The following is a 16154-nucleotide window of genomic DNA, read 5'->3' on the forward strand; positions in this document are numbered from 1 at the left end:
GTCTACTTTAGAGACAAGATGGGTGTGGTGAGGAATACCTTCCTCGGTAAGAGGGAGTGTTGAAATTTGGTACCGGAGGACAGGTGGTTCCCTTAGGCTTTGATCTTTGGCCTAGGAAAAAGTGTCCAAAAGAATTTAATTTTTCTCCTAAAGTAACTTTATAATTTTTATAAAGTTAAATCTAATTTAAAAGTGACTTTAAGTGATAAAGTTATTAAGTTTAATTTTAAAGTGATTTTTATAAAGTCAATGAAAAAATTAGAAATGAAAAGTGACTTTGGAAATAAATGACTAAGTGGGTCTTTATTAAAGTGCGGTGAATTAAAAAATAAAATGTGAGATTTAAATGAGCATTTAATCTCAGCCTTAGATCTCAATCTATTTCTGAGCAGGGAGGAGAAGGAGACATCAGCTTGGCACACATTCCAAGGCAGCAGTTGAGCAGATTTGTACAGCTAGTTCAGCGCACAGTGAAAGGCAGATTTTGGCATGATTTTCGAGGAGTGGTTTGCACAAAAATCGAGGAGTAGTTTGCTGGTTTTTCTGCACGCAAAACGAGGGCCGTACAGTGCATTTATTGCAGGCCGTACAATGCATTTATTGCAGTATGTACAACACATTTAATGATGGCCGTACAAAAACATTTAATGCTGAAAGTGGGCACGAAAATCGAGGAGGCCGTACAACATTTATTGCTGTCATGTTTGCTGTAATTTCCAGTTTGCTGTGGAAAAGAGATAAGTTGTAAATTTGCTTGCCGATTTTTTTTTGCTGAATATTTCTCACTGTGAAAAAGGCAATTTTCAGAAATAAAGAAGAGCTCTCAAACTGGTTCTCCCCAAGAGTTGTAGGGGGTTTTTCCAGGGTCAAGTTGATCAAAAATCTCAGTGTTAAAATGTGTTTTAATGGCTGTTTATTACTGCTGATTTTTATTTCTGCAATTTCCAGCATTCTGTAAAATTTCCAGAATTTCTGTTTTTAGCAATATTTATTTTTTCAGCTTGTTAAATGTATGGTTATGGGAAATGACATTTAACTACATGGGAGAAATAAGGTGAAACTGAAAACCGGGGTGGGAAAACAAAAATTTCTACAAAATTGGATTCTCCATGAGTTTTATGCAACTCTGATTATCACAGTGAATTACTGAAGGTCTCAATGTGTGACCAAATATACCAAACAACATCTTGCGAAGCCATATGGCCTCACAACTAGCCAAACTAGCAACCATATACTCTGCCTTAGCTGAGCTCAATGCCACTGACTGTTGTTTCTGGCTGATCCACGACACAACTGCCGAACCCAACCCAAAACAACACTCGGAAGTACTCTTTCTATCTAAAGCACAACCTACCCAATCTGAATCCGTGTACCCTGCTAGTCCCGACTCCCACTCCATCACCCTATCTATAATCCAGACCAAAATCCACAGTCCCTTGCAAGTAGCAAAGAATGTGTTTTGCAGCCACCTAGTGCACTCTCCTGGGCGCACACATGAATTGACTCATAGTGTTAACTGCAAAACATATATCTGGTCGAGTGTTGATCAAATACATCAAACAACCAATCAAGGGTCTGTATAGAGTAGGATCCACCAACTCGGAATCAGAAGCGTGAAGCTTCTTCCAGTTAGTGATCATAGGTGTAGACATGGGTTTGTAGTCCTCCATGTGAAATCTGCTAAGAATACCCACAATGTATATCCATTGTCCTAGGAAGAAATGCCCCTCCCCTTGGCACACCTCCAATCCCAAAAAATAATGCATCAAGCCGATATCCTTCATCTCAAACACTGAAGCAAGATCTCTCTTGTAGTGCTCAATGAGTCTTTTTGCACCATTGATGATTAAGTCATCAACATACAACACCACAATGAAGTATAGGTTCTTCACCCACCACAATGAAGTATAGGTTCCTCACCCACCACAATGAAGTATAGGTTCGGATCAACCTCACTCTTTGTGAAACCCAACTGCTGCAAGTATGTATCAATCCTAGAGTACCAAGCTCTAGGAGCTTGCTTCAGGCCATAGGGTGCTTATTTCAATTCACATACATGGGACTCCTTCCCATGCACCTCAAAGCCATGCGATTGCTCAATATAAACCTCCTCTTGAATGAAGCCATTGAGAAATGTGGTCTTCACATCCATCTGGTGGATCTTCCAACCCATCTTTGTTGCAATCGATATAATGGAGCGGATAGATGTATACTGAGCTACGAGAGCGAAGGTCTCCTCATAGTCAGCTTCCTTTACCTATGAGAACCCTCTCCCCACAAATCGAGCCTTGAACTTCTCGATGCTGCCATCTGCAACATGCTTCATCTTGTAGAGCCATTTGGAAGTAACAACTGATTTACCTTCAGGTCTCGACACTACCTCTCAAACATCGTACTTCATAATAGAAGAATACTCATCCATCATGGCTTCTCTCCAGACTTGCTAGCTGGTTGTCTCCTCATAACTAGAAGGCTCGGAGTCAACAATGCTTGTTACCAATGCCATGTAACTATAGAACCGCTCAGGTGGTTTACTCTCTCTAACCTGTCTCTTTGGCCCAACAACTGATGTGGCCTCGCACAAGGTATCTTGAAGTCACTTGGGCTTCCTCTTCCCTGAGCATACTTCTCCCATTGGAGTGAAAGAATCCTCATCATCATCAGAAGCCTGAACTCATGAAGGCCTGCTAACTGACCTCATGCCTGAATCTGTGCCTGTAGATGCTGAAATATCGTGTGAATTGTCCATTAGTGGACTACCCTGTTAACTGCTTTGCGCACTGCCCTGCATGCTGCCTGAAGAACCACCCACTTGACTCTGAGAGCAACTGCTCATTGATGGACCTGACACTGTAATCGATGTACCTCTTGATCCCTGACCACTAGATCCCTGTGATTGACTCAGCTGCTCCTGAGAGTCTGGTGACTCAGATACTCTAACTCCTGTGACCTATTGAAAGCTCTCTCCTCCTCGAACTTCATGTCCTGCCTGATAACCACTTTCCTCTGCGCAGGAATATAAATCTGATAAGCTTTTGAGGTCTCGCTATAACCCACAAAGATACCCTTGTCTACAGTGGGCTCTAGCTTGGTCTTATTCTCCTTGGGGACATAGGAATATGTAAGGCACCCAAAGATACGAAAGTGCCCAACATCAGGCTTCTTCCCAGAAAAAGCCTCCTTCGGAGTCACATTCCCCAAGGTAAGATGTGGGCTCTTGTTTTGCAAGTACACAGCAGTGTTGCAGGCCTCTGTCCACAAAAATAAAGGTAACCTCTAATAATGAAGCATGGCTTTGGCTGCCCCTGCAATGGATCTGTTCTTCTTCTTTGCAAACCTATTCTGCTGGGGGTTGTAAGGAACTGTGAACTCCCTTCTAATGCCTTCCTTAGCACAAAAATCAACAAACTCACCAAGGGTATATTCCCCTCCATTGTCCGACCTAAGGACCTTGATCTTCCTACCAGTCTGGGTCTCCACAAGAGCTTTGAACTCTTGAAACCGCTTGAAGACCTCACTCTTGGTCTTCAAGAAATAAATCGAGGTCTTCCTGGAGTGGTCATCAATGAATAAAACATAGTACTCATTGCCACTCAAGGATACATGAGACATCCGACCACTCACATCGGCATGAATCAAGTCAAGGATCTCGATTGCTCTGCTGTCACTACTGGGAAAAGGGGATCTGACAAACTTGCCCATAACCCTCTGCATACATCAAGGAGATCATAACTTAAATCTGGCACACCAGAGGTGATCTCCCACAATGTACTCAAGGTCCCCTGATACATGTGCCCCATCTTGCGGTGCCAAATCTCACACAACTTTGAACTGCTATATCTGCTGCCGGTCCTATCTCGGGTGCTACTACTCAATGCCATCAGGGGCTGGAATGAGAACTTGTACACCTTGGCATGGCGCACACCAATCTCTTTAGTTAAATACACTGGGAGTTCCCTTAGGATATATAAGCACCTGCCCTCTCCTGAACAACACATCATACCCTCTGTCCTAAAGTGCTGAGACAGATATCAAGTTCTTCTTCATTCCAGGCACATATAGAACATCTGACACTTTCAAGGGAGGTTTGGGTCCCCTATCAAATGTCAACGTCCCCACACCGGCTGCGTTAACAATGTTGTCATCACCAAGTACTACCTCCATAACAATATCACCCTCTGAAATCTCTGAGAAGTACTCTCTGATTCCTGTCATGTGGCGGGAAGCGCCACTGTCAACATACCAAATGCTAGAAGATGCTCTGCTAGTAGCGGGGAATGCACACTCTCTCCTAACCTTTATGGCAGGTGATCTTGCACTAGTGGCCTCACAAGCTATGAACCCAAACTCCCGATCAAAGCTCTCTGAGAAGCTCTCTATCTCTGCAGAAGTTGCCATGGGTTTGTCTTTCCCTCCCTTGTTCTTCTTCTCCGGACACACAACAACATAGTGTCCCAACTTTTGACAATTCCAACATTTGACTTTGGAAAAGTCCTTCTCTTTGTTGTGCTGCCTGCGTTTACCTTTACCTTTGCCTCCACTGTTGGAAGCTTGTTTCTTTGTTCTGCCCTTCTTACCTCTTGCTAACAATGCCACATTGTCATCCTCCTCCACCTATTTGGCTGCCCCAAGATGGTTCTTTCTTATCTCTCATTCTGAATGCTATCATCCTACAACCTCTGCCAATCGGGAAGGTTTTTTCGTGCAACAATGCCATCCACAAAATTCTCCCAAGTCTTGGGAAGACCATTCAAAGCAATCCTCGCCAATTCAGTGGGTGCAATGATCTCACCTACGGTTGCCATCTCATCTTTTATTGAAGTGTTCTTTGTGAGGTATGCTGTAGCATTGTCAGCCTTAGCCATTTTAATGGCCTTCAGTGTCTCCTTTAGGACCATTTTTCTGTTTTCATTTGAGCTCTGGTAAAGACTGGTCAAGGCTGCCCACATTTCATGTGCATAAGTCTTTCCTCTCACATGAGGAATGACATGGTCTTTGATTCCTTCAAGAATCAATCTTTTTGCCTTAGCATTCTTTTTGTTAAACTTTGCCAACTGTATAGGGTCAGCAGGTACTACTACTGGATTTTGTGTGGTATTTACCATAATGCCCCAGACTTCTGCTTCCTCAAGGATGCTTTGGATTCTTTTCTTCCATGCACTGTAGTTGTTCTGCCCCTCCAACCTCTCTTCAACTCTCAAACCCAAAGACGTGTCGCTATCCTACCAAACTGAAATTTTCAAATTTGTGCTAAAGGTTTCTGTGTAAAAATCAGCTTGCTGTAATTTTCACTTTGCTGTCCCAAACTACACTTTTCTGTTCCAAACTGCACTTATCAACCAACCAAGCTTTGATGCCACAAAGAAATTTCAACCCCTACTTCGGTTATTAGTTTTCCTTATCACTCCATGCATTTAGTTTTAAATCCAAGCATGATAAAACTTCTAAAATCTAGAAATGACAATATTTTCTGAAAACACAAATTTAGAGATTTCACAACTGCTGAAATTGCAGAAATAAAACACAGCAAAATTATGACAGCCACTCATAGAAAATAACATTGTGATTTTTGGTCAATTTGACCTTGGAAAAACCCCCTACAACTTTTTGGGGCCAGTTTGAGAGCTCTTCTTTATTTCTGAAAATGCTTTTACAGAAAAATTGAAATACACAATAAAAATTCTAGCAACCACAAATTACAACTTATCTCGATTTTCGTGTTTGAAATCCACTTCGAAAATCATGCCAATCAGCGAACGACCAAAACATAAATTTTCCAGCAATAAAACAACATTAAATGTTGTACGACCAGCCTCGAAAAACGTGCCCAGGACTTGTTGTACAGACTGTACAAACAGTACGATTGCTTCGAAATTCATGCCCAAATCTGCCTCAAAATTCATGCCCTTGTTGTTGTCCCTCTTCCTCGATTTCTGTGTTGTGCCTCTTTCTCATTATCTGTGCCTTTCTCCTTTTGTATGGTTTTGCCTTGGGATGCGTGCCAATAAATGTAGCTGCCCAAATTTGTTGAAATGTCTTTTTGTTGCTCTCTTTCACTTTCTCACTGCTCAGAAATTTTCTCGTTGCTCTCTTCTCATTCTCTCAAATGCTTATGAAAGAATGAATTGATCTTTTCCTCTTCTCGTCTTCTTTTATTCTCTAAATGACCTTTTGGGTTACCCTAAGATCTAATGGCTGAGATTCATTTAGATATAGGGATGAGAATAAATGTGCATTTAATTCTCACTTTCTATTTTTTAATTTACCCACTTAAATAAAGACCCACTTAGCCTTTTATTTCCATAGACACTTTTTCACTTTTTGATGCAGGAGCATCCGGACTTCGCTAACAATGTGATTGTATGTTCACATGTTGTGGCTAACAAGAGATGAGTTTTATGGACTTGAGTGTTCAAAATCAATTCTTAGTAGAGAGGGTTGGATCTCTCGAAAATTATCTTTACTCCAATTATTGTAATAATTAGAATGTTGTATTATTTTTAGAATAGGAGACAAGTTGTTAGTATAAGTGTGTATCAGAGCTTGAGAATAGGGATTTAATGGTTGAGTTGATAAAAATAGAGATTGAGTTGTCAATGCAGTTAGGATAGGATTTGATTCATAAAAGAGGAAAGAATGCAATGACAGAGAGATTAGATGATCGATAATAGAGTGAGTAAGCGAGAGTTTGAGTAAGAGATAGGGTTTGAGATTGAAACATAGGTCAGACAAACTGTTGTAATCAAGCTGAGAGGGCCAAGACTCTAAAATTTCCATTTTGTTGAATAAATGATTAAAGTGTGGTGTGGATGCATTGTTCTGGTGTAGAAATTCATTTGTAGATGTGTATTGGTGTTTTGCACCTTAGTCAGGTATTAATTTCTGTTTTTGTGTTTTATTGTTAATCGCTGTCAATTAGCATTAAGGCTTTATTACGAGATTAAGTTAAACCTCTATTAAACCGTGTTTCTTGAAGTGATGTATTAAGCACGTGCGCAGTATTCCCAAGTGGTAAACGGTATCTCGCGCGCTTAAGAAGAGGTAAATGGTATTGTACCAAGTTCGTGCGATTAACTTTAGTGGTCGACATGTATCACGGGAAAGCCACTTTTCTCGCGCGCTCTCGACCTAATATCGGTCGTGCAAGATCTGCGCGAGATTGCACGACAACCGTTTGATTGGACGGGTCACATCGACGGTGGAGATCGTCCAGGTTAGTTGGTGAGCCTACGACGCGATATTCGTTGGATCTGGAGAAGTGAGATCAATGGCGCGGATTGAAGTCAACGAGGGACCGACAGTGATTGGTCAGATAAGCGGGACCCTCAAGGGGAAAATCCACGTACAAAATTTGTTAGTACGCAGCTGATTGGCTCTAAAGCTAACCGGTAGTTGAATTCCAGACTACCACCCCATTTCGTGAACCTCCTGTGTCATTTTTGGTATCAGAGCACAAAGATTAAGTTTTGCTACAATAAACATGCCACTGAGGAGAGGAGGCATAGGTCGGGGGAGACCTTTAGCAAATGTAGTTCTGCTGGATGAGATCCGAAATCTGCATACAAGGATGGAGACAATGGAGACTGCTCAAAGGAGAGCACCTGATGAAAGAGATGCTAGTGCTGCAGAAGAATCTTCTAAGGAAGAACAAGAGGATGAAAGTGAAGCTGCGATGTTGTCAAGATATTGGCCAAGGCAAGTGGAAGACCAAAGGTGGAAATACCTTTTTGTATGATGGGAATCTCAATGTAGAAGAATTGATGGACTAAATCAGTGCATTAGACAAGTATTTTGACTATGAGGAGGTTGATGATAAAAAGAAGGTGAAATTTGCAGTTACCAGATTGAAGGGTCATGTAGCTATCTGGTGGGATGAACTACAAACATCCATAGCAAGAAAAGGGAAGCCCATGACTAAACAATGGGATAAAATGGTAAGTAGATTGAAAGCGAAATTTATACCAAAATATTATCAGTTAAATCTTTTCAGGCAGTTACGAAATTTGAGGCAAAAAGGAATCACTTTCAAAGAATACACAGAAGAGTTTGATAAGCTGAACATTAGAGCAGGACATGCAGAGGATGATGTAGAAAAGGTAGGCAGATACATAAATGGGTTGAGATATGACCTACAGGATGAAATCAGCTTGCTGAGTCGGAAGGCAATTGAAGATGCCTATCAAGCAGTAAAAGATGTTGAGAAAGCAAAATCAGGGAATAGAGGAAAAAGTTCAGCAAGAGGTAGAGGAACTACTAGATCAAGATTTCAACACCCTCAAGGTGAAACAGGAGGTTCAAGTAGTAGACCACCACAGAGAAGAGAATTTAGTAGAGGAAGATTTGCACCCAGAGGAAGAGGCCGAGGAAGAGAAATTCGCTGTTACACATGTGGAGAATGGGGACATGGATCATGGGACTGTCCTCATAATAAAGTAACAAATCAGAAGAATGTGAATGTGGCTGAGGCAAGGGAATAAAAACTTCAAATTGCAAACAAGGAATAATCACCTGAAGTAGGAGAATCCTTGTTGTTGAAAAGGGTATTGCTTAAGGCAGAAAAAGAGACAGGAGAACCAGCTCAGAGAAAGAGTCTATTCAAAACTACATGTAAGTCCAAAGGAAAATGCTGTAAAATGATAATTGATAGTGGAAGCACTGATAACCTTGTTTCTACAGAAATGGTGGACAAGTTAGGACTAGTGAAAACGATACACCCTACTTCTTACAAAGTATCATGGCTGCAAAAACGACATTAGCTTATTGTGATAGAACAATGCAAGGTAGAGATACAAATTGGTATTTATAAGGATGTGATGTTGTGTGATGTAATGCCTATGGATGTATGCCATGTGTTGCTCGGAAGACCTTGGCAGTTTGATCAGAAAGCTATTCATGATGGGAGAAGAAATACTTACACTCTGGAGAAGGATGGAAATAAACACACACTGCTGCCATTGAAGGATGAAGCAGGCAAAGAAGCGCCTGGAAACAGTGTTATGTTGATGAGTGGGAAAGAATTGCTGCAAGAAGTCAAGAAGGATGAACAGATGCATTTTGTTGTCATAAGGAGACCTAAGGTAATTTTAACTTCCACAAACTTAGATGATTTATCTGAAGAAATCAAAACTCTGTTGAATGATTTTGTTGATATTATTGTGGATGAGTTGCCAAATGCATTACCACCCATCAAGAGTATTAGTCATCATATTGATCTAATACCTAGAGCAAGTTTGCCAAACAAAGCAGCATACAGGTTAACTCCTCAAGAAAATGCAGAAGTTGGAAGACAAGTACAGGAACTGATGGATAAGGGATTAATCAGAGAGAGTCTTAGTCCATGTGCTGTACCAACAGTACTCAGTCCAAAGAAAGGTGGTGAATGGCGTATGTGTACAGATTCCAGAGCCATAAACAAGATTACTATCAGGTATAGATTTCCTTTACCACGCATGGATGATTTGATGGATTGTTTAAGTGGGTCAAAGTATTTTTCTAAAATAGATCTGAAGAGTGGATATCATCAAATAAGGATTAGAGAAGGAGATGAATGGAAGACTGCATTTAAAACAAATAGTGGGTTGTATGAATGGTTAGTGATGCCTTTTGGACTCACTAATGCACCTAGCACATTCATGAGATTAATGAATGAAGTCTTGAAGGAATATGCAGGCAAGTTTGTCATTGTTTATCTTGATGATATTCTAGTTTTCAGTAGAAGCAAAGAAGAACATCTGGAGCATCTTAAGTTGGTTTTAAGAACTCTGCAGAAAGAGAAACTGCTGATAAATCTGAAGAAATGTAGTTTCATGAAAGAACTAATCTATTTGGGATTGTAGCTTCTAAAGAAGGTTTGAAAATGGATCCAGAGAAAGTCCAAGCAATTTGGAACTGGCCTACTCCAAGAAACATATTTGAGGTAAGAAGCTTTCATGGTCTTGCAAGTTTTTATAGAAAATTTATCAGAAGTTTTAGTCAGATTTGTGCACCAATTATTGAAACAATCAAAGAGACTAATCAACCATTCAAGTGGACAAAAGCAGCAGACCGAAATTTTAAGTTGCTGAAGAAGAAAATTACAGAGAAACCAATTTTAGCTTTACTTGATTTTGGAAAAGTTTTGCAAGTTGAAACTGATGCTAGTGGAGTTGCAATTGGAGCAGTTTTGAGTCAGGAACAAAGACCAATAGCCTACTTTAGTGAGAAACTAAATGAAGCTAAGAAGAAGTATTCTTCTTATGATAAAGAATTTTATGCTATTGTGCAAGCTTTAAAAAATGGAGACATTATTTGCTACCAAAGGATTTTGTATTGTATTCTGACAATCATGCATTATAGTTCATAAACAACCAGCGAAAATTGAACCAGAAACATGCCAAGTGGGTAGAGTTTTTACAGAGTTTTACTTTTGTGATAAAACACACAAGTGGTAAGTTGAACAAAGTTGCTGATGCTTTGAGCAGGGTAAATTTCATTGTATAAGAATTAAGAGTTGGTGTTGTAGGTTTTGAACCAAAATACATGGTTGTACTAGCCATTGCCAATACCAGACCGACCATGGGATGCAATTAGTATGGACTTTGTTTTGGGGTTAGCTAGAACTCAAAGAGGGAATGATTTCATTTATGTTGTGGTAGATAGATTTTCCAAAAGGGCACATTTCATTGCATGTAAAAAGACTAGTGATGCAACACATATTGCTAATTTGTTTTTTCCAGAGGTTGTAAGGTTACATGGATTGCCTGTAAGTATTGTGTTTGATAGGGATACAAAGTTTGTTGGGCATTTCTGGAGAACTCTTTGGAAGAAACTAGGTGCAAACCTTAGTTTCAGTTCAGCATATCATCCTCAAACAGATGGATAGACCGAAGAGGTAAACAAAGGCTTGGGAAACATATTGAGAAGTTTAGTGTATAACAATCCTAAGCAGTGGGATTTAGCACTTGCTCAAGTTGAGTTTGCTTATAAGGACACTCCAAACCGAAGCACTGGAATGAGTCCATTTCAGATTGTTTTTGGAATGAATCCAAGAGGTGTGTATGAACTCATAAATTTGGGTAAGCAAGAGACAAGAAGTGCAAAAGCTGAAGAGTTTGCAGAGCAAATGCGGAGACTACAAGAAGATGTCAAAGATGGATTGCAGGGAAGCAGTGGCAAATACAAACAGAGAGCTGATATGAAGAGGAGAGAAAAAGAATTCCAAGTGGGAGATCTAGTGATGGTATACTTGAGAAAAGAAAGATTTCCTGTTGGGACTTACAATAAATTAAAGATGAAAAAGATAGGACCATGCATAATTGTGAGGAAGTTTTCAACTAATGTTTATGAAAGTGAATTGCCAGAAGGGATTGGAATATCACCTATCCATACAAGGAGACAGAATCGGAGCTACAGAAGGAACTTGCAATAAATGAAGTTCAAACTTTAAATTGGGAAGAACAAATGCCAAAGACAGTCAAGAAAGAGGTGGAAACTGTTTTGGAGAAAAGAGTATCCAAAAGAACCAGAGGACAGGTTTATTTTCAGTATCTAGTCAAATGGAAGGGACAACCAGTGGAGGATGCTAGTTAGATAACAACAACAGAATTACAGAAGTATCGAGTAAAACCTGAAAGTTTGATGAAGGATTCTTTTCTTCCCCGGGAGTCTGATGCAAGAGCATCTGGACTTAGCCAGCAATGTGATTGTATGTTCACATGTTGTGGCTAACACGAGATGAGTTTCATGGACTTGAGTGGTCAAAATCAATTCTTAGTAGAGAGGGTTGGATCTCTCGAAAATTATCTTTACTCTAATTATTGTAATAATTAGAATATTGTATTATTTTTAGAATATTGTATTATTTTTAGAATATGAGATAAGTTGTTAGTATAGGTGTGTATCAGAGCTTGAGAATAGGGATTTAATGGTTGAGTTGATAAAAATAGAGATTGAGTAATCAATGCAGTTAGGATAGGATTTGATTCATAAAAGAGGAAAGAATGTAATCACAGAGAGATTAGATGATTGAGAATAGAGTGAGTAAGTGGGAGTTTGAGTGAGAGATAGGGTTTGAGATTGAAACAAAGATCAAACAAACTTTTGTAATCTATCCCAGAGGGCCATGACTCTGTAATTTCCATTTTGTTGAATAAATGATTGAAGTGTGGTGTGGACGCACTGTTCTGGTGCAGAAATTCATTTGTAGCTGTGTATCGGCGTTCTGGACCCTAATCAGGTATTAATTTCCGTTTATGTGTTTTATTGTTAATTGCTGTCAATTAGCATTAAGGCTTTATTCTGAGATTAAGCTAAACCTCTATTAAACCGTGTTTCTTAAAGTTATGTATTAAGCACGTGGGCAGTATTCCCAAGTGGTAAATGGTATCTCGTGTGCTTAAGAAGAGGTAAATGGTATTGTTCCAAGTTCATGCGATTAACCTTAGCGGTTGACACGTAGCACGGGAAAACCACTTTTCTTGTGCGGTCTCGACTTGATATCGGTCGTGCAAGAATCTGCGTGAGATTGCACGGGTCACATTGACAGTGGAGATCGTTCGGGTTAGTTGGTGAGCGGACCACGCGATATTCGTTGGATCTGGAGAAGTGAGATCAAGGGCGCAGATTGAAGCGCTTGATATAAGGAGAAGTCAACGAGGGATCAACAATGATTGGTCGGATAAGCGGGACCCTTGGGGGAAAATCCACGTACAGAATCTGTTAGTGCGCAGTTGATTGGCTCTAAAGCTAAGCAATAGTCGAATTCCAAACTACCACCCCATTTCGTCAACCTCTTGTGTCACTTTCTAATTCTTCATTGACTTTAATAAAGTCACGTTTAGATTAGAATGTAACTTTACCACTTATAAAGTCACTTTTAAATTAAATTGACTTTACCACTTATAAAGTCACTTTAGGAGAAAAGTAAAAAATAAATTTGGACACTTTTCCCTAGGCCAAAGATCAAAGCCTTAGGGAACCACTTGTCCTCTGGTACCCAAACAAGAGATTTCTCCCAAATCCAACCATATATCAAATGAAGAAAACAAACCCTTATATTTCAACTCCTATCTGCTTAACGATAACGAAGTACTTGTTTTTATAGATCTATTTGTTCTCCAAGGAATAACAATAAAAATAATATTTTCAACAACTTCATTACTAAAAGTAGCAATTGTTGTTGAGATCTACTTTCTTCTTCAAGAAGAAATAAAAAAACATCCAAGGAAAACAATACAATAATGTTCTCATGTAACCAACTCCATGTGACAAGTCAACAATAATCAAATAATGAAGCTTGTTATGCAACAACCTCCACTAATATCGTTAGATTAGATCAACCTCTCATCTAAGTGGTCAATTGACTTTGACAAGTGCTTCAAATATCTTCATAAAATTATCCAATAAGAATTGACCATGACATGCATGCACATGTAATTAGAAGGGTGCCCCATGATAAGTCGCTCCATTAAATGGCTTCCATAAATTTGTAAGTTGCAACCAAAGCCCGTCATAAGTGAGACGACTCCATCGTATGGACATCAATTAGACATTAAAAGAGGTAAGGGGATGATCCCATCAACATTAAAATGCATTGAAATGTGTGCCCCTAAAGTGATATCACATCCTCATAACATTTTTGTGAGCCCAAAGGTGCAAACAACTAGCCCATAACTCGATCAACTTGTAGAATAAGCAAAGAAAATTGCTTATAAAATATTGCTTACTAGCTTTCACATATGTGCTATCAATGTGAGCCCAAGGAGATAAGCATGTGGCTAATTCCATAATACAATAATGAGGACCCCATATTAACAACATCTAGGTCTAGTCATGTGGTGACTAGAAAATGTGGAACACCCCCCTCTTAGTGACAAACAAATAACACCATGCGCTAGAATCATACCAGGTCGCCTATCAATCTATAAACAATCACTATGTTGGTCCACTACAAAAGTCATATCATCATCTAAGTATCATCACCATCCAACCCCTTCTGGGGCTAGAGCCATGTATGCAACTAGTACTATCTAGACATGAGCAATATACCAAGCACACGACACCAAGATACACATATAAGTGATAATCCTCACAATGGGAGAAACAACTCTCCTCCAACCAAGGAAAGCAAGTGTGAAAATTCTAGATCTAGAACTTATTGCAGTAATTTTTCGAAGCAAAAATATCTACTGTAGACACTGAATAAAAACGCTACTGCAATATTCACCAAAAACACAAGAACTGAGAAAACCACACACAAAATGGTCACTAATGTTTTTGGACAAATGTCCTCGGAAAAACCCCAACATGGGAAAACCAATTTTGTAGATGAGGGTTTTATTATTTCTTCATAATTGATAGAAATTACAACTACTTGCCGGAAAATGGCAAAGCTTTGACAAAAAATGATTTTCACTCGGACAAATAAATTCGACCCTCTGGAAGCAACTCAACCCTCCCATACAACACAAACAAGGCCCACACATGTGACCTAAAGGAATTTGGCCTCCACTGGAAACTTGCACTTTTGGAGAAACAAATTCGGTTTCCATTGGCAAATCGGCCACCTTTGGCAATTCGACCTTCTTGTAAATCAACCTCTCTCTGGCAATTTGCACTCCTCCTGGCAAATTGACGTCCTTCTGGTAATTTGTACAACTGGAGAAAATTGACCCTCTTAAAAGCAACTTGTCCCTTACAGAATCTCCCTATGAAACTCATAAGTTGGAAGACTCTCAGATGACAAATATGCTCCATAAAATGTCTTCTTGATCAATCATTGTTGAAACCCTCGTTGGTGTCAAACCCCATGGTATCATCACGCCTCAACTAGTTGTGTCTCGAAGATGCCCATTGGTTTCCTCTTATAATCTCTCGTTGAATTCAACAACCAAGATATAGTCCCGATCGATGGCAAAATTATCTTGACTTCATCAAACACTTTATCTATTTATCTCAATTAATATTGATTAATTTGCCTTTTTTCCTAAGTTGGATTTAGGAAAAGTATTAAAAACTTGTTAATAATCTAATTAAGATATTTTTCCTTAGAGATTTTTTCTGGGCTTGGAGATAATTGTGCTCTTAGCCTCAATGACACTTCTCAAGACTAGAACGCCTATCCAAGCTACAAAATCTAATAACAAGCAACCAAATGATAGCATCATCTTCAAGCAAAGAAAGGTGTGTACCCTTAATTCATCAAAATCTTGATGGGTATGATGCTGCATTTTATAATATGGGATGAAAATCACAAGAGTTACTTTGATGCAGTATAGGAGGTAACAAATAATATACAAAAAATGTTACAAGCACCACCAACATTGACCACTCCTCGAGTGGGAGTTGGGACAACCATGTTTCTTTTCCTTGGGGAACTGTTCAAGGACTTGGACGAAAATATTGAAAAAAAGGAAAAAAAATTAACCAAGGAGATTTGGTAGTCATTCTTGGGAAAAATGAGTCTTCGTGTTGCCCAATTTGCTTCTTTTTCTGTTTCCTCTTGACTTTTGGTTTCCTATCGCCTTCCTTGTTTTGAATTCCTCTCTGCTCCGTGGACAATGTCTCAAAACTTTCCCTATGACAATGTGGTCATTCGTTGGACATTAATATAATTATCTTGTCCTACGTTATCTTATCTACTGCCCTAGAATCTTTTGTATGCATGCTTGTAGAGAACCTAGTACCAAGCAGCCATGGAATGATGTCCTTATCTACCTTGTCGCCAAAGATAGAACCTCTTTTTAGTGTAACCCCTTTTTCGTGGTGTAAGGGTTCTCCCAAAAGGAGGGAGTGCTCTATAAGGAGACATTTGCTTCTGTTGCCATGAATGCATTTGTTAAGGTGGTCATATCTATTGCTTCAGAGATGAAGTGGAGGATACATCAGATGAATGGGAAGATTGCCATCCTTAATGGGGTGATTGAGGAAGAGGTGTATATTGAGTGGCCTCAAGGCTTTGAGGTGAATGTGAGAGAGACTCATGCAGGTTGAAAAATGCCCTTTATGGGCTGAAGTAGGCTCCGCACGCATGGTATGCGAGGATTGATGCATAACTTCTTGGTTCGGGCTTCATCAAGAGTGAAGTAGATTCTATCGGACTTCCGATTCTCAGAGGAAGACATGTTTAAGTTTCTCTGACCCTTGGCTCCTTTTCTCTGTTCGAAACTAGGTAGTCC

The 16154-nt window shown here is 39.5% G+C and overlaps 1 protein-coding gene across 1 annotated transcript in view; it reads left to right on the forward strand.

Annotated features, from left to right (window-relative positions):
* LOC149257223 (putative E3 ubiquitin-protein ligase ARI7) overlaps positions 1-16154 on the forward strand; it is a 45980-nt gene that overhangs the window by 21864 nt on the left and 7962 nt on the right. The gene's annotated exons all lie outside the window — the stretch shown is intronic.

Source organism: Pinus tabuliformis, chromosome 6 (assembly GCF_031772625.1).
Source record: "Pinus tabuliformis cultivar Carrire ecotype Pingquan chromosome 6, CPIR1, whole genome shotgun sequence".
Taxonomy (NCBI): Eukaryota; Viridiplantae; Streptophyta; class Pinopsida; order Pinales; family Pinaceae; genus Pinus; species Pinus tabuliformis.